At 39.2% G+C, this 27,345-nt stretch overlaps 1 long non-coding RNA gene across 1 annotated transcript in view; it reads right to left on the minus strand.

The window, feature by feature from the left end:
* LOC124225218 (uncharacterized) overlaps window positions 1-27,345 on the minus strand; it is a 44,717-nt gene that overhangs the window by 16,523 nt on the left and 849 nt on the right. Inside the window, exon 2 of the long non-coding RNA XR_006885042.1 lies at window positions 26,107-26,178. This is a non-coding gene — a long non-coding RNA (uncharacterized LOC124225218). The remainder of the gene's footprint in view (window positions 1-26,106; window positions 26,179-27,345) is intronic.

Consider the following 27,345-nt stretch of genomic DNA (forward strand, 5'->3'; position numbering starts at 1 on the left):
CTGTTATCCCCTCCTCTTCATGGCAGCCTAATCCTTAAGCTTACTTTTCTCATGGGGGCAAAATGGCTGTGTCAGTTCCGGGTTCCACAAACACACACCACACTGTCCAAGAGGAGAGGCTGTATGGATATCTTAGAACCCTCAGCAAATGTCTTAAGCTTCTGACAAACTGGGCCACCCCTGAACCAAGTCCTGAGGTTAGGGGAAAGCCATGTGCTGACTGATGAATCCTTGACTGACTTAAACAGTGACAAGGAGAATGAACTTTACCCAAACAAGCTGCCTGCTACATACACCTCCCTGGGAGGCCCTTTTCAGAAACTCTAAGCCTTTGAAGACACAAGCAATGAAAGGGGGTTGCCTTCACCCAACAGATACTTTGCATGGCAAAGCTCCCCCTCAGACAGAAGGAAACAAAAGCCTCACTCTCTTTATTGTCATGGAGTAGAGATGTGGAAGGAAAAATATAATGGCAACAAAATACCAATTACTCTCAATAAATTACTTTCTACATATTTTCTTGGGTCTCTAATAACTCTCAAAGTTATATCTCGATCTCACACTGCCTTCTCAAACTGCAGAGTCATATCCAGCTGCCTCTTGACATTTCTACTTTGGTGTGTAACAGACATCTCAAATTAAACACAGCCAAGCTGAGATCCTGATTCTCCTCACAAACATGCTCACGCTCCGTATCCCATCCCTGGAAATCAGGCTAAGCCCTGCCTCCAGAATTTGTCTAGAGCCTCGCCACTTCCTGTTATTTCTGGGTCACTATCGCCTCTCACCTCTAGTGCTACCTCTTAGCCTCTTGCTCCCTAAAAGTCTATTTTCAACACAGTAGCCAGGAAATCCTCCTATGCTCAAAACTAATGTTCAAAATCCTGCACTGCTTCCCTGTTTTGCTCAGAGTAAAAGCCTAAATCCTCAGAACAACCTACAAGGCCTTACACAACTCTCTGAGACCCCGGACTCCCACTTCCCTCAGCTCCTTTTTTACTCTGTTCTAGATACACTGGCCTCCTTTACCCTCAAACATGCCAGGAAACTTCCCACCTCAGGGCCTTTGCACTGGCTGTTGCTTCTGCCTGAGAGAGTCTTCTCCTAGCCACTCCCCTTGGTAATGCCCTTACGTTTTTCAAGTCCTGGCTCAAATCTCACCTTCTCAACAAGGCCTACCTACACCACCCTGTTTAACAGTGGGACCTGCACAGCCCCATCCTGCCCAACCAGATCCCCCAGGCCCTATCATATTTTCTTTTTTTCTGACATTCGTCATTTTCTGTACAAGCCACTTGTTAATTCCACGTATTGTTTACCATCATCCTTTGTGCCATGTACATTCCACGAGAACAGGGATCTTTGTGCATCTTTTCACTGGTGTATCCCAAGCATCTAGAAAGTCCTGAGGATTTGGAGCCTCAGAGTGGGTGCTCAGTAAAGATTTCTTGAGTGAATGAATGGCTGGCTGAGGCGCACACCAATCCCATGACATGGGGACTCTTTTCACCCACATTTGTGGAGTGGGTCAGGAACTTGCTGGAGATCACATGACACGAGGGTGAGAAGCTCAGATTAAATCCTAGCCACGTCCTTCCCCGCAGGAGATCTCTATAATTAGACCCCTCCTCTTCCCTCAGCCATAACTTGGAGCATACTTACAGGGACCTTGTTTTTTCAATTAGAGTAGATTTCATTAAGTTAAAGAAAATGTAAAAATTATGAAAATGGCCTGAGGCTAGGAATGCTATCGGTGAAAGGAAGCTCTTAACTTATGTAATTTGACATCTGGGAAATAAATTTAGTGATCACTTTTTTCTCGAAATATGTAACAGCGTCCTAAGAAAACATCTTCCTCCTGATGGCTTCCACCTTCACCTAGGCTTACTGGATCTGTGAACAACAACAACAAAATTAGGAAACTGACTAAACCCTGTATATGTATATTTTGAAATATTTGTGCTTTATGTTTCTGACCTTGCTCCTTCATTGAATAATCAATGGACAAAAAGTGCTTCTGTTGTATCAGCAGAGGCCCAGGAACTTACATCACTCTGAGAAGTAACATTTCCCACTAGAGAAAGACCCATGAGTCTGGAATTTGACAGCAGTAAAAAGTACCCAGGGTCAGGGCCCTCCTCCCTACCCATCCACCCCCATCAGCCATTTATTTCCTCCTTCTGTGACTGCTTGACACTGAGTATGCCTTATGCATGTGCTTCACCACTGGGGATGGTCTGTAAATGAAAGATTGATGAAACGTGGACCTACACAAATTTATCCAAGGTGAGTGGAGTTTACATTTGCATCTAGCATGGACCTTAAAAAATCAGCAACTTGATTTCTGGTATTATAATTCAAATAAGGTGAGGTGGCCCAGCCATGAACTCCAGTGTACTCTAATAACTCCCATAACAGAGCATTTGACTCGCTTTGGAATTACAGCCTCTTTCCTTGGCTCTATCTCCCTCTAGCCAATAAGGTCCTGGGGAGTAAGACCTTACAGGACTCATTTAACAATGTGACCATAACACCTGTGCCCAACACATAGTAGGTTCCATAATTTATTTAATGCTTGATGGACTGGATAAAAGAAAGAAAGAATTAATTAATAATGCGATAGAGGAACATTTATAAATAATGTGTATAGAAGAAGAAATTGATTAGTAAGACTGCACCAGGCTTGAATCAGCTGTTTTCATAAGAGAGACTCTGAATGCTGGTCACCAGAGAAACATCCTATGGCATATAACTGGTGGCCACTGATGTTAGTAAACTGATGACAAAATCGTGGCAGGAATGCTGCTAAGGAAGCTATGGGGGTTTCAGTTCAATGAGCCTGAACATTCTATTCATTGAAAAGGGCCAAAATGGAATAGGCTGCTTTTGGGGTGGTAAATGCTGTGTCATTTCAAAGTAGAATGCCATTTTCTGAAGGGCCTCTGCATCAGGTAGGGAATTAGACTAAAAATGCTGTAAGGTCCCTTTAATGTGTCACTTTAATGAGTGTGGCCTTAGAGGGTCTACGCTTTAACTGGGAGGCAGAATATGGATTCTTCTGGAAGCTGTTGCAGAGCTGTGCACCTGGAGCAAGGCTGGAACAAGAAGCTGAGAGCCACTGGACGGCTCTCCCAGGGCAGTCACTCATGTCCGAGGCAGTTGCTCCTGGTTGCCCTTGCAAGGAGAGACCTAGGCAATGCCAGGTGACCCCACAGAGTGGCCAGTGAAGAAAAGTGAAATAACTAATTCAAAAAATTTTTTGGTATTTGGCTGCCAGTACCCCAACTTTGCCCCAGGCTGGTATGACTTAGAGGAAATACCTGGTACACTGGCCCCCATCCCAAGTGCTGGCTCTTACATCAGATTGATGTTGAGGAGTAACGTCAGCATGATGGTAGAATGAGCTCTCCCCTTTAGACTCCCATCTAAGATACAATGAAAAAGACACTCATAAACCAACAGGGGACAGTCATACAACCCAACAGACATCTGAGAAAACCATGTAGCCATACGTCTGAAGGTGGAGGTGCTGGACCCTCTGGGAGGCAGTGGAAGGAGATAAGAGGATCTCCTCTCTCCCCTCTACTGGCAGCGACCTGGGGTGCTGGACCACATGCAGCTCTGAGAAGAGAGGGAGGAGGTGCAGTCCTCTGCGGGAATACCTTCACTCTCTAAGTGGCCTCCCAGCCCATGGGAAAGATCCACATTGAGGAGGCTAAGCAATCATGGAGGCGTATTTACCAAGCAGAGCAGCCCAATAGCAAATGCACCTGAGATCACACACATGAAAGAAAGTGCCTCTCCCCCTGCCTGGTGGACCAGCTCAGCAGGTGAGCCAGAGCAAGGGACCCCCACCAGAGTGCCTGCACACAGCATTTGTAAAACAGAGGTGGCCAGTGGGCAAATGTGGACAGACTCTGTAAGTATAGCTTCCAAAGGACAGGCACAGCTGCCAGAGATCATGGCGGATTCAGAATACTCAGAATACACAGGTCCTGCCCCCTTCCCAGTGGCAGCAGGTGGAATCTGCTACCAGATACTACCACTATGCTCTGCTTTGGTGGCCCAGGGTTCTCAGGTTTAGATCCCAGGTGTGGACCTACGCACTGCTCATCAATGTGGTGGCGACCCACATACAAAATAGAAGAATATCGGCACAGATGTTAGCTCAGCAACAATCTTCCTCAAGCAAAAAGAGGAAGATTAGCAACAGATGTTAGCTCAGCGCCAATCTTCCTCACACAAAACAACCCAAAAAACCAAGACTGCTGGCTCCAGGAAACACATCTCAGCTCCAAAGACAAACACAGGTTCAGAGTGAAGGGATGGAAGGTGAAACTCCAAGCTAACAGCAAACAAAAGAAAGCAGATGTTGCCGTATATACATCAGACAAAGTAGACTTCAAGATAAAAAAAGGCAATGAGAGATAAAGGGGGGCAGTATATAGTGACAAAAGTGGCACTCCTCCAAGAGGACGTAACACTTATAAATATATATGCAGCTAACACAGGAGCACCAAAGTATTTAAAGCAACTATTAACAGACCTAAAAGGAGATATTAACAACAACATAATAATAGTAGGGGACCTTAACACCCCACTTACATCAATGGGTAGATCATCCAGAAAGGAAGTCAACAAGGAAATGGTGGAATTAAATGAAAAACTAGACCAGATGGACTTAATAGATATATATAGAACACTCCATCCAAAAACAGCAGAAGACACATTCTTCTCAAGTGCACATGGCATATTCTCAAAGATAGACCATATGTTGGGACAAGGCAGGCCTCAACAAATTTAAGAAGATTGAAATCATGTCAAGCATTGTTTCCAACCATACTGCTATGAAACTCAAATTAACTACAAGAAAAAAGCTGGAATATGGGGCCAGCCTGATGGCATAGTGGTTAAATTCACGTGTTCCACTTCAGCAGCCTGGGGTTTGCTGGTTCAGATGCCAGGCTTGGACCTACACACTGTTCATCAAGCCATGCTGTGGCGGCATCCCACATACAACATAGAGGAAGATTGGCACAGATGTTAGCTCAGAGCCGATCTTTCTCACCAAAAAAAACAGAAAGAAAGAAAAGGAAAAACCTGGGATAGTGACAAATATGTGGAGACTAAACAACATGCTACTGAACAACCAATGGATCACTGAAGAAATTAAAGGAGAAATAAAAAAATATCTGGAGACAAATGAAAATGAAGAGACACCATTCCAACTCATATGGGATGCAGCAAAAGCAGTCCTAAGAGGGAAATTTATAGCACTACAGGCCTACCTTAACAAACAAGAAAAATCTCAAACAAACAATCTTAACTACACCTAACAGAACAAGAATAAAAGAACAAACAAAGCCCAAAGTCAGTAGAAGGAGGGAAATAAAAAAAATTAGAGCAAAAATAAATTGAATTGAAACCAAAAAAAAAAGTAGAAAGGACAAATGAAACTAACAGCTGGTTCTTTGAGAAGATAAACAAAATTGACAAACCCTTAGCCAGACTCACTAAGAAAAAAACAGAGAAGGCTCAAATAAATAAAATTAGAAATGAAAGAGGAGAAATTACAATGGATATCACAGAAATGCAAAGTATTATAAGAGAATACTATGAAAAACTATATGCCAACAAATTGGACAATCTAGAAGAAATGGATAAATTCTTAGACTCATACAACCTCCCAAAACTGAATCAAGAAGAAATAGAGAATCTGAATAGACCAATCACAAGTAAAGACATTGAAACAGTAATCAAAAACCTCCCCAAAAATATAAGTCCAGGACCAGATGGCTTCTCTGGAGAATTCTACCAAACATTCAAAAAAGATTTAATACCTATCCTTCTCAAACTATTCCAAAAAGTTGAGGAAGATGGAACACTTCCTTACACATTCTATGAGGCCAACATTTTCCTGATCCCAAAGCCAGACAAGGACAACACAAAGAGGGAAAGTTACAGGCCAAATCATCAGTGATTTGGCCTGTAATTTGAACAGAGATGCAAAAATCCTCAACAAAATATTGCCAAACCAAATACAGCAATACATTAAAAGGATCATATGCCATGATCAAGTGGGATTTATACCAGGAAAGCAGGGATGGTTCAACATCTGCAAATCAATCAATGTGATACACCACATTAACAAAATGAGGAATAAAAACTACATGATCATTTCAATAGATGCAGAGAAAGCATTTGACAGGATCAACATCCATTCATGATAAAAACTCTCAACAAAATGGGTATAGAAGGAAAGTACCTCAACATAACAAAGGCCATATATGACAAACCCACAGCCAACATCATACTCAATGGTGAAAAACTGAAAGCCATCCCTCTGAGAACAGGAACAAGGCAAGGGTGCCCACTCTCGCCACTCTTACTCAACACATTACTGGGGGGTTTGGCCAGAGAAATTAGGCAAAAAAAAAGAAAGAAAGAAAAGGAGTCCAAAGAAGCAATGAATAAATGAAACTCTCACTGATTGCAGACCACATGATTTTATATATAGAAAACCCTAAGGAATCCACCAGAAGACTATTAGAAATAATCAACAACTACAGCAAATTTGCAGGGTACAAAATCAACGTACAAAAATCAGTTGCATTTCTATACTCTAATAACGAACTAACAGAAAGAGAACTCAAGAATACAATCCCATTTACAATCACAAGAAAAAGGATAAAACATCTAGAATAAATTTAACCAAGGAGGTGAAATACCTATATAATGAAAACTATAAGACATTATTGAAAGAAATCGATGATGACATAAAGAAATGGAAAGATATTCCATGCACATGGATTGGAAGAATAAACATAGTTAAAACGTCCATACTACCTAAAGCAATCTGCAGATTCCATGCAACCCCAATCCGAATTGCAAGGACATTCTTCACAGAAATAGAACAAAGAATCCTAAAATTCATATAAGGCAATGAAAGACCCTGAATAGCCAAAGCAATCCTGAGAAAAAAGAAGAAAGCTAGAGGCATCACAATCCCTGACTTCAAAATATGCTACAAAGCTATAGTAATCAAAACAGCATGGTACTGGCACAAAAACAGACACCCAGATCAATGGAACAGAATTGAAATCCCAGAAATAAAACCACACATCTACAGACAGCTAATCTTTGACAAAAGAGCTAAAGACATACAATGGAGAAAGGAAATTCTCTTCAACAAATGGTGTTGGGAAAACTGGACAGTCACAGGCAAAAGAATGAAAGTAGACCATTATCTTTCACCACACACAAAAATTAACTCAAAATGATTAAAGACTGGAAGGTAAGATGTGAAACCATAAAACTCCTAGAAGAAAATATAGGCAGTACACACCTTGACATCAGTCTTAGAAGGATCTTTTCAAATACGATGACTACTCGGGCAAAGGAAACAAAAGAAAAAATAAACAAATGGGACTTCATTAGACTAAAGAGCTTCTGCAATGCAAAGGAAACCAAGAACAAAAGGAAAAGACAACCCATCAACTGGGAAAAAATATTTGTAAATCATATATCTGACAAAGGGTTAATCTCCAAAATATATAAAGAACACACATAACTCGACAACAAAGAAACAAACAACCCAATCAAAAAACAAGCAGAGGATATGAACAGACATTTTTCCGAAGAAGATATACAGATGGCAAATAGGCACAAGAAAAGATGTTCAACATCACTAATTATCAGGGAAATGCAAATCAAAACTACACTGAGATACCACCTCACATCCATTAGAATGGCTGCAATCACCAGGACAAAAAATAACAAATGTTGGAGAGGATGTGGAGAAAAGGGAACCCTCATACACTGCTGGTGGGAATGCAAACTGGTGCAGCCACTATGGAAAACAGAATGGAGATTTCTCAAAAAATTAAAAATAGAAATACCATACAAACCAGTTGTCCCACTACTGAGTATCTATCCAAAGAACTTGAAAGCAACAATGCAAAGAGACTTACACATCCCTATGTTCGTTGCAGCATTATTCACAATAGCCAAGACGTGGAGCCAACACAAGTGCCCATCGACTGATGACTGGGTAAAGAAGATGTGGTGTATATATACAATGGAACACTACTCAGCCATAAAAAAGACAAAATCGTCCCATTTGCAACAACATGGATGGACCTTGAGGGTATGATGTTAAGCAAAATAAGCCAGACGGAGAAGGACATATGCAAACCTGAATATGTTAAAAGAAAATTTTCCACAGACGATTTACTGATCTAGTTGGCTTTTCTTCAGTGATTCATGAATTGGGCAGCACCTAATCCAACAGATAGAAAGGATTCTGAAGAGCTGTGCAAGTGAAAAGATTTTTGTAGGCCAAAGTGAGCAGGAGCAAGGAAGTTATACTGGCATTTGCTGGTGACTTTCCTTCTGTGGAGCAAAGGGAAGTCTTGAAGCCGGGTCAGGTAGCTTACGCTGAGCAGGCAAGCACTGACTGGTTGGCCTAGGCCTTCCTTATTAAAGTTTTGGTTTGCTGACATGGAACTTAGCATGAATGACTCCATTTTGGGCCTAATCTAGTTACTTTAACAATTATGCAATACTTCCGGGGGCCCATGAAAATATCTTAATTTATTTTAAAGTTAGAAGAAAAAAATGAATATGATAATAATAGATTCAGCCTAGGTTGCAATCATCTTGATATATGCAGTTACTATATATATCTATTTTAATGGAGGAAGGGGCCCACATAGGCAAAATTGCCTAGGGCCTACAAAAGTCATAATGTGGCCCTTGTGGCTTTAAATGCCATCTAGATATGTGTCATACTGTGATTTATATTAAAAAATATATATATTTGGTCTTTGTCCAGTTTCTGGCACAGAGCTCCTAAAGCCCTTGGAATTTCCTACATGACGAGAGCTATAAAGGTGTCATTCGTTATGTTAACAAAGCCGCTTTTCGAAAACACCTGAGGAAGGGGGGCTGGTTGCCAGGGGAACCAACCAAGTGATTAGAGGGTTGGAACTTTTCAGTTCTACCCTCTCAACCTCCAGGAAGAAGAGTGGCCATAGAGGTTGAATTGATTGCCAGTGGCCCAAAATTTAATCAATCATGGCCATGTAATGAAGCCTCCATAACAACCCCTGTGTTTGAAGGCTTCCAGGTCGTGAACCAGAACACATTCCCGTGCCAGGGTCCAAGCGCCACAGGGACAGAAGCTCCTGCGTTCGGGACCTTACCTTATTTATCTCTTCATCTGGCTGTTCATTTGTATCCTTTAATATGGTTTGTAATAAACCAGTAATCTAGTCAGTAAACTGATTTCCTGAGTTCTGTGAGCCGCTTCAGCTAATCAATCAAACCCAAGGAGGGGTTGAGGGGACCTCTGATTTACAGCCAGTGGGTCAGAAGCACAGGTAACAACCTGGACCTGTGATTGTGTTATGAAGGGTTAATAATGGATTGTCCACTCACCTTTGTGTTTTTCCACAAAGCCAGAATTTATTAGGGTAAATTCAAAGGATCTCCTCACAAATGACTGAGGTCCAGGAATAACAACCTGGCATCTCTTAATAAAGACTCAATGAAACATCACACATTAAATTACACAAGTATCACAAGAACGTATCAATTAACACCAAACACAGCACTCAATATGCAAGGAGTTACCAACCAGAGTCCACAAAGTCCTTGGCATGGTCCAATGAGTCAGAACAGGACATCAGTCCAGCTGAAGGGGACAGGGAGCGGCACAGAAATCAGCAAGGTAACCAACAGTGTGTCCTCCTCTCTCAGGTATGGCTCGCTAGCCTTGGTGTGCCATCATCCCTTCCTTTCATGCTGCTTCCAAATCTTATCCAGGTCTGCAGTCGCACCATCTGGTTATCTCTGCGTGTCTCTGTGGTTTTGGGCATTGTCAGTTACGCCCATAACTCCATTTTCCTGTGCCAAGTCCTTAGCATGAGTTCTTCAATTTTGTATGCTCTTTACAGATTGGCATCTGAAGTGGGAGGGGGTCAGTCTTGTGGGACTGAGCCCTTAAACTGTGGAATCGGACGCTATCTCCAGGTAGTGTCAGAACTGAGTTAAATTTGTGGGACACCCGGACAGTGTCTGTGGAGAATCAAGTTAATCGCTTGGTGGTGTGGAAAAACCATACACAGGAATATGAACAGCACACTGCTCACAAATGTATTTCTCCAACTTGAACCTCTACCCTGAACTCTAAATTTGTATAACTGTCTCTCCTTAGCACTATGGACATCCAATTGTTTTCTCAATCTTATAACACACAGAAATCAACCTGTTGATCGGGGTGAATCTAGATTTTGGGGAACTGAAGCTCATACAATTTGGGAGTCCCTCTTTTTTTTAAAAAAAAAAGAAAAGTGCAGTAAGAGGTAGGCATAAGGTAAATATTTATTTAGAATATTAAAGGATAAACTGAAGCGTATTGAAAATATTGAGTTAATTTCAGCAAAAATCAATTCAAATCAGGCCACGCCAAACTGGGAGTGATTAGAAGCATTCTGCTGTCAGGAGCTAGAGGAGAGACATGGAGAACGGGCCGGCAGCAAAGGAAAGAAATGATTTGATTGGCTCTAGCTTAAAGCCTAGTTGGCTCTTTCTGATTGGTTGTCAAGTTTTCGATTTTGTAAACTTAAGGCATTAGATATCGGTTTGCTATGCAGGCCACCACCTCATTAGAACCATCTCAGTATAACTGCCTCCTTGTTTAATTAATTTAATAAGAATGAGAAAAAAATCACAACTGGATCCAAATTTTAAAAAGGCAACAAAAGCCAGGAACATCACAAAATCCAGAAACGTAATATAATACTTTGATTAATTAACTACCTGACTGCTTTTTCCTACCATTTTTGGGGTACAAACCCATTGACCAACTCTTCATTTTCTACACCAAAAATAAAAAGACAATTGAGTCTTTCCTCCGGCATGGCTGGTGAAAAGTAGATTTTTAATATTGATATTTCAGAAAAGTTTCTTTCAGTTTCACAACTTGTTATTGGTAATGTCATGTAAATTTTTAGAATTGCTTTCAAATTTGGGGAAACTTCCCTCAAGTTTCTTTCATGTATGAACTGTAAGATTCCAGAACATTTCAAGCTTTTCTGTTCTATGATTGAACCTAAATATTTTTTGAGTTGGTAACACTCTTTAGGCCAGTTTTTGTTGGCATCTTGTTGTGTTAGTATATTTTGAGTTTTATATTACCTTCATTAATGTCAATATTTTTGCTAAATTAGCAATATGTTTAATCACTTCTCTTCATTAATTGGATTATCAAAGTTAACTGAATTATCAAGTTTATAACTTCCATTTTAAATTTCTCTCTTTCTCTTCATGAATTACTGCTTTAGGTACAATCTGAAAAATCTGTTACAATTCACTTCTCAGTATCAAAATAATTTCTATTGATTTCATTGTTCATTTTTATTGTCTCTGTTTCATATTCCATTGATTTTTATCCAAATCTTCTCTCAGTTCTTTAAAAAATACATTTAAAGATGACAAATGGTATCCTTCAAAAACATTCAAAACAGTATTCTATAATTTCTCCCTCATTTTAAACATTCCAAAACATCTTTCCAAATTGCAGTTACAGTAGTATATTCATGCATTGCTAATACATATTTTCATCAAAAAAGAAATATTGTGTAATTATAGTTGTATCTACTCTATCGTCGAATATAGTCCTGAAAGGAGAGAACCACTATTTTGACTTGGCCTCAGTGAAAACCGAATCCTCTGCTTACAATTGTATGTATCTGATGTAGAATTTTCCATAGGCTAGCTCTGGTGCCATATGTTCCTGCTCTTGATCCTTACGTCTATTCCCAATAAAGCCATCAAAGTGATCCTCTTAAAAAGCAAGTTAGATCTTGTCAATCTTTTGCTCAGAATCAAAAACCAATGGCTTATGAGGCCCTGCACGGTCTGGATCAGTTACCTCTCTGACCTCACCTCCTACCATTCTCCTCTTTTCACTTTGCTGCAGCTACATTGAGCTCTTTGCTTTTTCTTGAATTCTCCCAGGATTCTCTGCCTCGGGGCCATTGCACGTGTTATTCTCTTTGCCTAAAACGCTATTCTGCCAGATATAACACATGCCTCACTCCCTCACCTCCTTCAGATCTTTACTCAAATATCACCTCAGTGAGCCCTTCCTTGATCACTCTATTTAAAATTACCCCCAACACTTCCATTACTTTTCTTTATTTTCCTCTAGCTCTTATCATCCAAAGTACTATATATTCCTAAGGTCTACATAGGTGTTCAATAAAAATTCGTTGATTGCATGAATGAAAGTCCAAAAGTCAGGGCCTTTTCCCTTTTTTTTTTTTTTGGTTTAAATACAAGTTAAATGGAACCACTCTGAAATATCATTGCCTATTCTAGGAAAACATGTTTTGTCAAGTATTTGCGCCTTCCTTTTCTCAGTCAACAACTCAGCAAGTATTCAGTGGGTACTGCCTGCCTAACACTGTGCTGGGTAATGAGTGCGCATTGGTGAGAGAAGGAAACATGGTCTCCACCTCCAGAAGATCATGGCTTCTCAAAAGAGAGAGAGGCTTTGAAGACAAGCTGATTGGATTCTTGGCACATCACTACCTGAACATGGATTTACTTAAGGTTGGGCAAGCCAGACTCCTGGAAATTTACTTGTGGCATATTCTACAGATGCATTAGTCCAAAACACACAATTAAATAAGACAGCAACATCATATGTAGTGAATTTCTAGCCAGGCGTGGAAGATAATTAAAAGAAAAGTTTAAGAAACAGTAAATATCTTCCTAAGTTTCCTTTTAGTCTCACGTGCTGTGTTAATAGCTGTCATTGTTGAGATTTGATGAACTGGGTTCTTAAAGAAAGCAGGGGCCAGTGGGGCTGGCACTTTGGGTTTTGGGATAGTTTTCAAGCAGTAAGATTTAGAATCTTTATCTAAACTTAAATATTGAGAGAACATGCACATCAACTCCTCAACTCAGGCTGCCACCGATTTTCAACAGCCTTTCTCACCCTGATCTCAGCTGGCTATGATATTTTTTGGATATGTGCTTCCTATCTGCTTTAATACGGAGTATTTCGCAGATTTTAATCATTCCAACTCGAACGCAGGTAAAGGTGGGGATGGCGGAAGGGAAAGAGATTCTTTCTGTGCAGAAATTTGAGATTAGTAGCTATTCAAACCAAAATCGTCTATATTTCCTCCAAACTCCATAAAAACACAACACAGAGGAAAGGCACATCACAGTGTCCAGCACATTGCGGGTTCTCAAAAACGTAGTATTGAATAAATTAACATTTTTGAAACTGTGATCAGGAGACAGTGGAGGCAGGGCCACACCCATCCAGGTTAGTAGACAGAATTGAGAACAATATGTAGTTTCTACTAAACTTAATTATACTTGCTTTGGTTTGGCTCGTTTGATTATAACTGTAACCCAGATGGCCTCAAACCCACTAACCTTCTAGACTCACTCTTTTCTTTCTTTTTTTAAAAAAATGTGTGTGTTACCATTCACAATCGCAACAAAAAGAATAAGATATCTTGGGGTGAATTTAACTAAGGAAGTGAAAGACCTATACAACGAAAACTACAAGACTTTCCTGAAAGAAATTGATGACAACATAAAGAAATGGAAAGACATTCCATGTACATGGATTGGAAGAATAAACATAGTTAAAATGTCCATACTACCTAAAGCAATCTACAGATTCAACGCAATCCCAATCAGAATCCCAATGACATTCTTTACAGAAATAGAACAAAGAATCCTAAAATTCCTATGGGACAACAAAAGACCCCGAATTGCTAAAGCAATCCTGAGAAAAAAGAACAAAGCTGGAGGCATCACAATCCCTGACTTCAAAGCATACTCCAAAGCTACAGTGATCAAAACAGCATGGTACTGGTACAAAAACAGGTGCACAGATCAATGGAACAGAATTGGAAGCCTAGAAATAAAACCACACATCTATGGACAGCTAATCTTCGACAAAGGAGCTGAGGGCCTACAATGGAGAAAAGAAAGTCTTTTCAACAAATGGTGCTGGGAAAACTGGAAAGCCACTTGTAAAAGAATGAAAAGTGACCATTCTTTTTCACCACCCACAAAAATAAACTCAAAATGGATCAAAGACCAAAAGATAAGACCCAAAACCATAAGGCTTCTAGAAGAAAATATAGGCAGTACACTCTTTGACATCAGTATTAAAAGGATCTTTGCAGACACCATGTCTTCTCAGACAAGGGAAACGATAGAAAGAATAAACAAATGGGACTTCATCAGACTAAAGAGCTTCTTCAAGGCAAGAGAAAACGGGATTGAAACAAAAAAACAACCCACAATTGCGAAAAAATATTTGCAAGTCATATATCTGACAAAGGGTTAATCTCCATAATACGAAGAATTCACACAACTCAACAACAAAAAATCAAACAACCCAATCAAAAAATGGGCAGGAGACATGAACAGACATTCCTCCAAAGAAGATATACGGATGGCCAATAGGCACATGAAAAGATGTTCATCATCGCTGATCATCAGGGAAACACAAATCAAAACTACACTAAGATATCACCTTACACCTGTTAGAATGGCAAAAATAACCAAAACAAAAAGTAATGAATGTTGGAGAGGCTGTGGAGAAAAAGGAACCCTCATACACTGCTGGTGGGAATGCAAACTGGTGCAGCCACTATGGAAAACAGTACAGAGATTTCTCAAAAAAATTAAAAATAGAACTACCATATGACCCAGCCATCCCACTACTGGGTATCTATCCAAAGAGCTTGAAGTCAGCAATTCCCAAAGTCCCATGCACCCCTATGTTCATTGCAGCATTATTTACGATAGCCAAGATGTGGAAGCAACCTAAGTGCCCATCAACTGATGATTGGATAAAGAGGAAATGGTATATATATGCAATGGAATACTACTCAGCCATAAAAAAGAATACAATCGTCCCATTCACAACAACATGGTTGGACCTTGAGGGAATTATGTTAAGTGAAATAAGCCAGACAGAGAAAGACAATCTCTGTATCACTCCACTCACATGTGGAAGTTAAACATATAGACAAAGAGAACAGATTAGTGGCTACCAGGGGAAAGGCGGGGTGGGGGGAGGGCACAAAGGGTGAAGGGGTGCACCTACAACATGACTGACAAACAATAACGTACAACTGAAATTTCACAATGTTGTAAACTATCATAAACTCAATAAATTTTTTTTAAATGTGTGTATATGTACATGTGAGAAATAAAACACACATACAGAAAAGTAAACAAAATAAAGGTATATGACCCAGTGATTTATCACAAAGTAAACACTTTGTAACCAGCAAACAGATCCAGAAATAGAAAACTCCAACACCCAGGAGCCCCTCTCATGCCCCTCCCCCACTGCAACCCTTTCCCTTGCTCCAAGGGTAACCACCATCCTGACTTTCACGGAAATTATTTTCTTGAACTTCTTTTTAGTCTAACCATCTACGTATGTATCCCCAAATAGTAAAATATAGCTAGGCTTTTTTTTTTTAACTTTTAATGAATGGATTAATACAGTCTGTATTCTTCCATGTCTAGCTTCTTAACAAGATTATGTTTGTGAGACACATGTTGTTGTGCATAGCTATAATTTATTCATTTCAGATATCATATAGTATTTTATTGTATGACTATACCACCACAATTTACTAATAATATAAGAAATGTTTCCAGTTTGAGGTTATGACGAATAACGCTGTTACGTATATCCTTGCACATGTCTCAAAGTACACACGTGCATGTATTTCTGTTGGGTATCATTGTGGGTTGAATTTGTCCCCTGAAAAGATTTGCTGAAAACCTAACCCCTGGTACTGGGAACGTGACCGTAATTGGAAATAGGGTCTTTGCAGATGTAGTGAGTTAAAATGTGGTCATACTGGATTAGGGTGAGCCCGGGATCAAATACGACAGATGTCATTACAGGAAGGACCGCTGGACACAGACACGCACAGAGGGAAGACGGCCATGGGAAGAGGGAGGCAGAAATTGGAGTCCTGCTGCCACACGCCGAGGAATGCCTGAAACCAGACCCTGGAAGAGGCAAGGAGGTGCCTCTCCTAGAGCTTCCCTGCCAGCACCTTGGTTTCCGACTTCTAGGCTCCAGTGTGAGAGAATCAATTTCTGTTGTTTTAAGTCACCGAGTTTGTGGAACTCTGATGTGGCAACCCTAGGAAACGAACCCAGGCAGATCCGAGGAGTGAAACTGCCACTTCTTAGGTATACATATCTCTGGATTTAATTGCTAATGCCAAACAGTTTTTCAAAATGGTTCTATCAATTTCTGCTCCTACAAACAATGCATACAAATTCCTATTGATCCTCATCTTTGGCAAAATTTGCTATCATTCATCTTTTTAATTTTAGCCATTGTGACAGACAGTGGCATCCGATTGTGGCTTGATTTTGCACTTTCCTGATTACTACTGAGATTATGCACATGTTCATGTATTTATTGGTCATTTAGGATATGCTCTTGTGAAGTACCTGTTCAACTCTCTTGCTCATTTTTCTGTTGGATTGTTTGTCTCTTTCTTATTGATTTACAGAGAGAGAGGAAGAGAGAGAGAAGAATTGGTTTAGAACACACAGAATGCACAAAAAGCTCATATTCAGAATATACATCAGCTTTCTTTGATGAGTATCTGCATGACATGTCTTTTTTCAATCCTTTCTTTTTTGTTCTGTTTCCTTATGTTTTATGTCTGCCTCATCTAAAGCATGGATTGAGTTTTTAATCGTCTAGTAATCTTTGATTTTTAATCAGAATATTTAGTCCATTTGCTTTATTATAATTACCCATACATGGGGGTTTTAATTTACCACTTTACTATTTGTTTTCTCTTTATGCCCCACATTCTATCTTCCTTTTTTCTCTTTTCCTACTTTTTCTTGAAATTTTTTAATTGTTCAATTTTTCCTTTCCATTAACTGCAAAGCCAAATGCTGCTTTATAATTCTTTTAGTAGTACCCTAGAGATTACACGATGGTTTATCAACTTATCAAATCTAATATTCTTTTAATTTTATTTATTTTTTATTAAAATAACATTGGTTTATAACACTGTATAAATTTCAGGTGTACATCATCGTATTTTGATTTCTGTGTAGTTTACATCATGGTCACCACCCAAAGACTGATTACCATCCATCACCACACACGTACCTAACTAACCCTTTCACTCTCCTCCCTCCCTCCTTCCCCTCTGGTAACCACCAGTCTAATCTCTGTCTCTATGTGTTTGTTTGCTGTTGTTTTTATCTTCTATTTGTGAGTGACATCATACAGTATTTGACTTTCTCCCTCCAACTTATTTCACTTAGCATAATACCCTCAAGGTTCATCCATGTTGTCACAAATTGGCATCTTTTTTACGGGTGAGTAGTAGTCCATTATGTATGTATACCACATCTTCTTTATCCATTAGTCCCTTGAAGGGCACTTAGGTTGTTTCCAAGTCTTGGCTGTTGTGAATAATGTCACAAAGATCAGAGGGGTGCATATATCTTTACTCATTTGTGTTTTCATGTTCCTTGGATAAATACTCAGCAGTGGAATAGCTGGATCATGTGGTAGTTCTATTAAGTTTTTGATGAATCTCCATATTCTTCCCACAGTGGCTGCACCAGGTTGCACTCCCACCGTCAGTGTACGAGAGTTCCCTTTTCTCCACATCCTCTCTAACACTTGTTATTTCTTGTCTTGTTAATTATAGCCATTCTGATGGGCATGAGGTGCTATCTCCTAGTTTTGATTTGCATTTCCCTAATAATTAGTGATGCTGAACACCTTTTCACATGCCTGTTGGCCATCTGTATATTTTCTTTGGAGAAATGTCTGTGAAGATCTTTTGCCCATTTCTTAACTGGGTTGTTAGTTTTTTTGTTGTTGAGCTGTATGAGTTCTTTATATATTTTGGATATTAACCCGTTATCAGATAAATGATTTGAAAATATCTTTTCCCAATTGTTAAGTTGTCTTTTCACTTTGTTGATGATTTCCTTTGCCGTGCAGAAGCTTTTTAGTTTGATGTAGTCTGATTTGTTTTTTTTTTTACTATTGTTTCCCTTGCCTAGTCAGACATGGTAGTTGAAAATATGCTGCTAAGACCGATGTCAAAGAACGTACTTGCCTGTGTTTTCTGCTAGAAGTTGTATGGCTTCAAGTCTTACATTCAAGTCTTTAAGCCATTTTGAGTTGATTTTTGTGCATGGTATAAGGTCATGGTCTACTTTCATTCTTTTGCATGTGGCTGTCCAGTTTTCCTAACACCATTTATTGAAGAGCGTCTCCTTTCTCCATTGTATCTTCTTGGCTCCCTTGTCAAAAATTAGCTGTCCATAGACATGTGGGTTTATTTCTGGGCTCTCGATTCTGTTCCGTTGATCTGTGTGTCTGTTTTCGTGCCAGTACCATGCTGTGCTGATTACAGTAGCTTTGTGGTATATTTTGAAATCAGGGAGTGTGATACCTCCAGCTTTGTTCTTTTTTCTCAGGATTCCTTTGGTTCTTCAGGGTCTTTTGTTGTTCCATATAAATTTTAAGACTCTATTCTATTTCTGTGAAAAATGTCATTGGAACTTTGATAGGGATTGCACTGAATCTGTAGATTGCTTTAGGAAATATGGACATTTTAATGATGTTAATTCTTCCAGTCCAAGAGCATGGAATATCTTTCCATTTCTTTATGTCTTCTTCAATTTCTTTCTACAATGTTTTATAGTTTTGAGTGTACAGGTCTTTCACTTCTTTGTTAAATTTATTCCTAGGTATTTTATTCTTTTTGTTGCAATTGTAAATGGGATTATATTCCTAATTTCTCTTTCTGCCACTTCGTTGTTAGTGTGTAGAAATGCAGCTGATTTTTGTATACTGATCAAATCTAATATTAATTGGTATTCTTACTTTCCTTTTGGACAATATAAGAATCTTACAACATTTCGACTCTATTTACCTCCTTCTGACTTACATGCTTTTCATCATATAATTTATTTATAAATCTAATTTAAACAATGCTATACAGTAAATATTTTAAATGGTTTTACACAGTAAATATTTTAAAGTTTTGTACAGTAAATATTTGTATTTACTTTATTTATTTAATAAATAAATGTTTACTCATTTCTATTGCTCTTTATTTCTCCCTACTTAATTTAAGTTATATAATTTAATATTTTTTCTAGTTCAGGTCTACTAGTTATGAATTTTCTCCATTTATATCAGTCCAAAAATGTGTTTATTTCATATTTATTCTTGAAGGATGTGTTTGATGGTTATAAAATTTTAAGTTTCAGCTATTTTCTTTTAGCCCTTTGAAGTTCTTATTCCACTAATTGTTGTGTCTTGAAAGTAACATATCTTTGTTCTGGTCCTGATTTTAAGATTATCTCCTTGTCTTCGGTTTTCGGCATCTTTATATGATGTGCTTAGATGTGGAATTCTATTTATTGATCTTGCCAGACGTTTGTAGAGAATCTTAAAACACTGGAGTCATATCTCTCATCAGTTTTGAAATTTCTCAGCCACTGTCTCTTCAAATATTGTTTCTTTCCTATTCTCCCTGTCTCTCTGTCTCTCTCTCCTTCCCTTCCTCCCTCGCTCTTCTGCCTACTGGAATGTCCATCACATAAACATTACAACTATAGGGATATTCCTATATCCTTTTGTCTCTTATCTTCTACTCTGTGTTTTTCCTACTTCTGCCTCTCTGTGTTTCGGTCTGGATGCTTTCTCTCAATCTGTCTTCTCAAGTATTAATTCTCTCATTAGCTGTTAAACCCATTCATTGAATCTTTAACTTTGGTTTTGATATCTAAGATATTCATTTGGTATTTTTTAGTAGGCTTTATTTCTCTGCTAAAGTTCTAGACGTTGTATTTTATCCCCATGCACATTGTAATCACCACTATTTTAAAGTCTGTATCTGATCATTCTAATATATGAAGCCCCATTGGTTCTGCCTCTGATGGTTTTTGTTCTCATTGTTTTGTCTCCTTGTGTTCCTGGCTAGTTTTGAGCCAGTCCAGGATGCTGTCTTTACAAAATTGCTTGTAGGAATAATGTGTGGCATACACGACCATGTCTTCTTCCTGAGAGGACTAACATTGTTACTGCTGGGTGCTTGGCACTGTGGGTTCACCTTAATTTTCAAGGCTCGGGATAACAAAATTGAGTCATGGTCCCTGTGGTAGGTCTTCAAACTCCATTTCATGCATACTCCTAAAGTACAAAATCTGAGGACTTTCACTTAAAGCAAGTAGGGCTCGCCGTTTCCCCCACGCCCAGCAAGTGAGCTGGTCACGAAGCTGTTGTTATTCAGCTTAAACTCACCCTTCTCTACTCTGCTTTGTGATGTTAGAGCTAGCATTCTGCAAACTACATTGCAAATTAAATAAAACTGTTATTCTGTGATTTTGACCTTATTATTTTTGTCTGTTCAAATATCCTAAATCTGGTTTCATCACTGTGCTAATAAAAAGGTGTATCTGTATATTTAATAGCCTTACTTGACAAAATAAAAATTGGCCACCTTATGTTTTTCCCTACTGAATTCTTTTGGGGGCTATGAAACGAAAATCTTGGATCAAAAATGTAGTAGACATGGTAGGTCCGGGTTTCTCTTGGGTGTTGGGCAAGCTCTTCATGATGTGCTCATGGCCCACATGGAGACAGGACTGGATGCAGAGCTGAGGAGGCAGGGTGCCCTGATGGCAATGTTTCCTAACATGCCACCCTGACAACCAAGCCTCCCACATTCCATGCTGCTTGTCATAACACTCCCAGCCCCTCCCCCGTGGTGCCCACCTCTCCCCTCCACCTGACATCCCATCCTCCTTCTGACCCTTGGCTTCATTTCCTATTTACACTCCTGCACCTGCTCTTTCCTTGGTATTTGCATTTGAAAATTTGGACATAAAAAGCCAAGCATTCAATTTAAAAGATTAGAACAAAACAAAATAAACTCAAAGAAATATGACAGAATTAATAAAGATAAAATGCTGAAAATAATGAATCACAAACAGAATTCCAGCAGAAGTGATAGATAAGCCCAATACACTGGCAAGTTTGACTAAGAAAAAATGCAGGACAAATACATACATCAGGAATGAGAAAGAATATATAATGATAGTTGTGAAAATAGTAAGAATAATTATAAAATATAATGTAAAATGTTGTCAAGAAATTTTCAAATCTAGATGAAATAGATGATTTTTCCAGTACGATATAAATTACCAAAATTGATTTAAGAAAAATCTGAACACACTAACAACCACACAATACACTAGCAAGCTTTTTCATAGGTCTACCACTCTCCACAGTAAAAATAAAAAAGAACGTTAGACCTTGGTTGCTTACAGGCGAGATCTAACTAACCTAACCATCAAGGAACATATAATCCTACCTAAATTATCCAAACTGTTCCAGAATATTTAAGTGGAAAGTTTTGCAAATTATTTTATAAATCAAGCATAAGCTTAATACCAAAACCTAATAAGTAGTATCCAAAAGAAAATAAGTCAATCTTACTTACAAATATCTACACAAAAATTCTAAAGAACAGATTTGCAGCTGGCATATTAGGATAATGCACATGACCAAGGAGGATTTATACCTCAGTGAAGCACTGTTAGCGTTATATGTATATATCGTCCTTTGCTGGCTATGCACTTCCCCACAGGTTGAAATGTTTATAGGGCCAAGGAGCTATGTCTACTTGGAGTCTTACCCCTACCCCTTCTAGACAACAAACCTGGGTGTCTAGGACCCTGGAATTCCCTGCCCAAATGTCCCTGAAACCACCTTCCTGGCCTGCACAGGCCTCTTCCCCTTTCCTTTCTTCCAAAGATGGACTGTGCTATGAAAATGCCTATGCCTAGGCCCAAAGTGTGGCCAAGGGTGGCTCTTTGCAGAGGTTATAAATGATGCTTGAATGCATGAGCTAGCATGTGCACTAGCCAGGGGTGGAAAGATAAAAACAGGCCAAAGGCTAGGGGCTAGCTTTTTCCATACCACCACTTTTGGTACAGAATTCTGAGGGATGTGAGAGTTCTAAATTTGAACCTGGCCTTCCAGGTTATTGTGAAGATATAATTGTCAAGGTAGGAGGATAGGACATATTTTGTTTAACAGTTTACCGCCTGGATTTATAGCTTTTAAATATTTAGTTGTATGGTAAGTAAGCCTTCATTTTTACTCTTGCCTCAGGCCCCACAAAGTTGAGAGTGAGCCAGACTACCTCTTCCAGATTTCACACAGGTGAAAAACGATAGCAGACTAATAAATAGGGCATGAATAAATATAAGTGGGATGTATATACGTGGCATATATGTGCTTACATACTTGTGTATGCATACGTACATCTATATGTATGTGAGTATATACTTCGATCTATCTACCAAGAGGCATGGAGAAAGAGTATGTATGTATACTTGTGTGTGCACAGACACACAAATATTTACACATGGCACGCACACACACACAAACAGACATCATCATAAACTCGGAAAAAGTTGGAGCTTGCAGTGCCAGGCTAGGTGGAAAACTAAAAGGGGTTGCTGTCCCCCTTCCTGCCTACCAAAATGGAAATGCCAGAAAAGATGTAGGGACACTGATTGAATGCAGAGTCAGTCCCAGAAGCCTCATCCTTGGCAGATTGGAGGTAGTCAAGTTTGAACATTGGAAGGGAATAAGCTCCTGAAGTTAGTGGGGTCCCAAAGCCTGAGTGAATGTTGGGGGACAATATAAGGTGTTGCATGCTAGCAGAGGTTTCTAACTGTACACTCTACATAGCCCTGGGCAATCCTCACAGAGAACTGAGACTGGTCAGATTCTGCCCCACAGTCCCAGTTGTGCTACCCCTTCTCCAACACTTGTGCGCTCTCTGGCCAGATGTGGCACCCAGGATGCTTGAGCTTTTTCAATAGGGCTTGTGTCAGGACAACTCCATGAACACACTCATCAAGTGGATGCCCTAATTGATATCCATTTTCAATATTCTAAGAGAAGTAAAGTAATGGCAGCAGCTGGAAGGGAGGTGACAGAGACCAGGCAGTGCTTCAGCCCAAAAGAGCAGGGAAGCCTACTGGAATGAGTACAGACCAGCAGCTCGCCCTTGAGCATCCATTCAAACTCCCGTCATCGAGAGTGGCTGTATCAGTTTGCTCTTGTTGTACAACAAACTGTTCAAAACTCTCAGTGGCTTAAAACAGCAATTATTTATTTTTGATCATATATCTGGAGATCAACTAGACTTTGGCTGATTAAGGCTACACCTCCTCCTTGTGTTTCTCATCCTCCCCCAAGCCAGCAGCCTAGCCCTGGCATGCTCTTTCCACGGGGTTGGCAAAATCTCCAGAAACCAATAGGAAATATACAAGGCCTCTCGTACCTAGGCTTGAAACTAGCATACCATCACTTCCACCTCATTCTATCGGCTGAAGCAAGTCACATAGTCAACTCGAAAATCAAGGGTGGCAAAATATATTCCATCTTTTTTGCAGGACAAATGGCAAAGTCACATAGCAAGACCAAAAAATGATTCACAATAAATTTGAAAAGAGTGAAATTTTGTAGAATACAATCTATGGTCACAACTGAATAGAAATCAGCAACAATAAACTATCTATAAAATCTCCCCAAATATCTGGAAATTAAATAACATACTACTAAACAATCCATGGGTCACAGAAGAAATCACAAGAGAAATTGGGCTATGTTTCAAATGAGTGATAATGAAAACACAACGTATTAAAATGTGTGGGATGCAGCAACAACAGTGCTTAGAGTGAAATTTATAGCTTTAATGACTAAAGTAGAAAAAAAACCCGCTTCAAATAAAAAATCAGAATTTTCACCTAAGAAGCTAAGGGAAAAAAAATACAAAGTAAACACAAAAGAAGAGGAAGGAAAGAAATAAGAAAGGTAAACGCAGAAATAAATGAAATAGAAAACCAACATCAGGAAAAATTAACAAAGCCAAAAGTTGATTCTTTGAAGTATTATCAAAACTGATAAATCTCTGCTAAGAAGGAAAGGGAAAGAGACAGAAAGAAAATTCAATTGCTAATATAAAAAATGAAAGTAGGGACATCAGTAGAGATCATACGGACATTCAGAACATAATAAGAAAATATTATGAACACATTTACACCAATAAATTTGATAGCTTAGATGAAATGGAAAAATTACTTGAAAACACACATATTAAAACCGACTCAAGAAGAAATAAATCTGAATGCCCATATATCTATTAAGGAAATAGAATTTTTAATTAAAAACCTTCTAACAAAGAAAATCTCAAGCACAGAAGCTTCACTGGTAAATTCTATCAAACGTTTAAGGAAGACATGATATCAATCTTACAAATTCTTTCAGAAAATAGAAGAGAACATTTCTCAACTTATTTTATGAGGAAAGCATTGCTCTGATAAGAAAACCAACAAAGATATTGTAAGAAAATATAATAACAATATAACTCATAAACATAGACACAAAATCCTCAACTAAATATTAGCAAATTATATCGAGGAATATGTAAAAAGGATAATACATTATGACTAAGTGGGGTTTACCTCAGGAATTCAAGGTTGATTTAATATTTGAAAATCAATTAACATAATCCACCACATTAACAAAACATGTGGGAGAAATTATGATGATCTCAAAAGATACAGAAAAAATATTGAAAAAATCCAACACACTTTGCTAGTATGTATGTTTGATCTGTGTGATGAGCACTTTATCTCTATGATCTTCTTCTCCAAAACCCATAACCCTAGTCTAATCGTGAGAAAAACATCAGACACATCCCAATAAAGGTACATCCCCCAAAATATCTGCCCAGTACCCCTCAAAACTGTCAAAGTCATGAAAAACAAGGTAAGTTTGAGAAACTGTCAAAGCCAAGAAGAGACTAAGGAGATGTGACAACTTCATGTATATGGCGTCCTGGATGGGATGGTGGAACAGTAAAAGGACACTAGGTGAAAATGAAGGAAATCTGAATAAAGCGTGAACTGTAGTTGATAATAATGTGTCAATATTGGTTCATTAATTGTGACAAATGCATGATACTAATGTAAGAAGTTAATAATAGGGGAAACTGGGTGTGGGATATATAGGAACTCTCAGTATTATCTGTGCAATTTTTCTGTAAATCTGAAACTATTCCAAAATTAAAAAGTTTATTTGAAAAAGAGCTGTACATGAATATTCGTATCAGCTTTCTTCATAATAGCAAAAACTGGAAACAACCCAAAGGTCCACCCACAAGTGAATGGATAAAGAAATTAGAGCATATTCATGCCATAGCATGTTATTCAACAGTAAAAATGACCAACTACTTGACACACAAAACATGGAGAATAGAAAGTGATATTTGAAAAGACATGTAAGATATCCCCAGAAACTTCTCATAGTGGAGAACACACCCAATACCAAGCAGGACTATTATCTCAGTTTCGATTGTTTCCCTCTCCCCTCCTCTCCTAGGGTCTCAACCCACGGATGGGGGAACAAAACAAGACCCTTTCTCAGAGCCCCACCAGCGGAGAACTTTGTCTCCCGAGCTGAGTCTCTTCATTGAATTCTGTCAACGGTCCAGCCCAGACACTTTTAGCTCCCCTGTGTGGAGAGCAAGCAAACTTATCCTATTATGTATTTTTCCAAACTTATTGTTAAAGTCCTGGTTCAGTTTTAAAGCTCCAAAGCCAAAAAAAAAAAAAAAAAAGATTTATTTTGATTCTCTTTGCATTTCTGCCGCAGCAACCCGACAATGAGAGCTGGGAATGCTGAGGTTTAGTTTGAAATAAGTTAGGAAATGAAAAGAGGTGGGACTGCAGAGGGAAAACATGTCAGTTTTTATTTTAAAATATTAATTCACCCCCATTTACCTCTTGGAATAAAACGTTTCTTTTAACCAGAATTTACAAAATAAATGGTCTATGTTAGAGAGGAAAAATGAATCTGCCTTAAGGCTTTCCATTTTATGGGAAAACAACGTCAGTGGGAGATCCCTGATTAGCACTCTTTGGGTCCCTTTATGAAGTTGTCAGCACTTTTCATACCTACATTTGCTTCTCTTTCCCCCAGGAAATGCTACGGCTCTGGAAACATCCTCAATGGGCAGCCTCGTGGTCCTAGAAAGAGACAACAATAAGCTGTTGTTAATTGCTTCCTGGAAACAACCCGTTGACCCCCAATATGCCAGACTTCTTAGGCATCCTGAGCTGTAAGCCCCTGATGGGAAAGTAAGGTGTTGATATTGCAAATATTCCTCATTAAAAATATAGAAATAATTCTAGCGCCAAAACAATCCAACACCTGAAACTAATTTTCTTGACATATTGGTGAGCTTTAATGACAGCTTCATTAATTGAATGGAGTCACATGGGGGCAAAAATCATGTTTTCCTTAATGACCTGCCAGATGATAGATTCGTTTGGTTTCTTATTTTACTATGAAGAATTTCAGAGGAAGGAAAGAGGAAGAACGACGTGCTCTGAGTGTCGTATCACAACTGAGCTTGACCAAGAGGCCCCTGGGGTGTCGGTGCTGACCTAACGTGAAGACGACCAAGTGGGCTTGGCAGGCTAGGGAGGCAGTGTGATGTCATCAGGAGGAGGCTTGCTGCTCAAAGTGAGCTCCAGGGACCAGCAGCAGCAGCAGCACTGGGCATGTATTAGAAATGCAGCATCTAGGGGCCGGCCCCGTGGCCGAGTGGATAAGTTTGCACCCTCCCCTTCAGCGGCCCAGGGTTTCGCAGGTTCGGATCCTGGACTCGGACATGGCATCGCTCATTAGGCCACACTGAGGCAGTGTCCCACATGCCAAAACTAGAAGGACCCACAACTAAAATATACAACTATGTATTTGGGGGATTTGGGGAGAAAAAGCAGGAAAAGAAAAAAAAAAGAAGATTGGCAACAGTTGTTAGCTCAGGTGCCAATCTTTAAAAAAGAAAAGAAAGAAAGAAAGAAACGCAGCATCTCAAGCCCCACCCCAGATCTACTGAGCATAAATCTGCATGTAACAGGATCCCTGGGTGATTCTCAGGCATGCTGGAGTTTGAGAAGCACTGGGTGAAGGCACAGGATTTGGAGCCCAATAGAGTCAGGCAGGGATTCCAGCTCCACTTCCTGCTGGCTGTGAATGAGGCATTTAGCCTGTCTCAGCCTCAGTTTTTCATCTGTAAGATAGGTGTAATGGTAGCTGCCTCATGAAATTGTGAGGATTAAACAAAATAATCAATTAGCATATTTCCAGGTATGTAATATATTGTTCCAGGTATGTAATATATTGTGACC

Source organism: Equus quagga, chromosome 14 (genome assembly GCF_021613505.1).
Source record: "Equus quagga isolate Etosha38 chromosome 14, UCLA_HA_Equagga_1.0, whole genome shotgun sequence".
Taxonomy (NCBI): domain Eukaryota; kingdom Metazoa; phylum Chordata; class Mammalia; order Perissodactyla; family Equidae; genus Equus; species Equus quagga.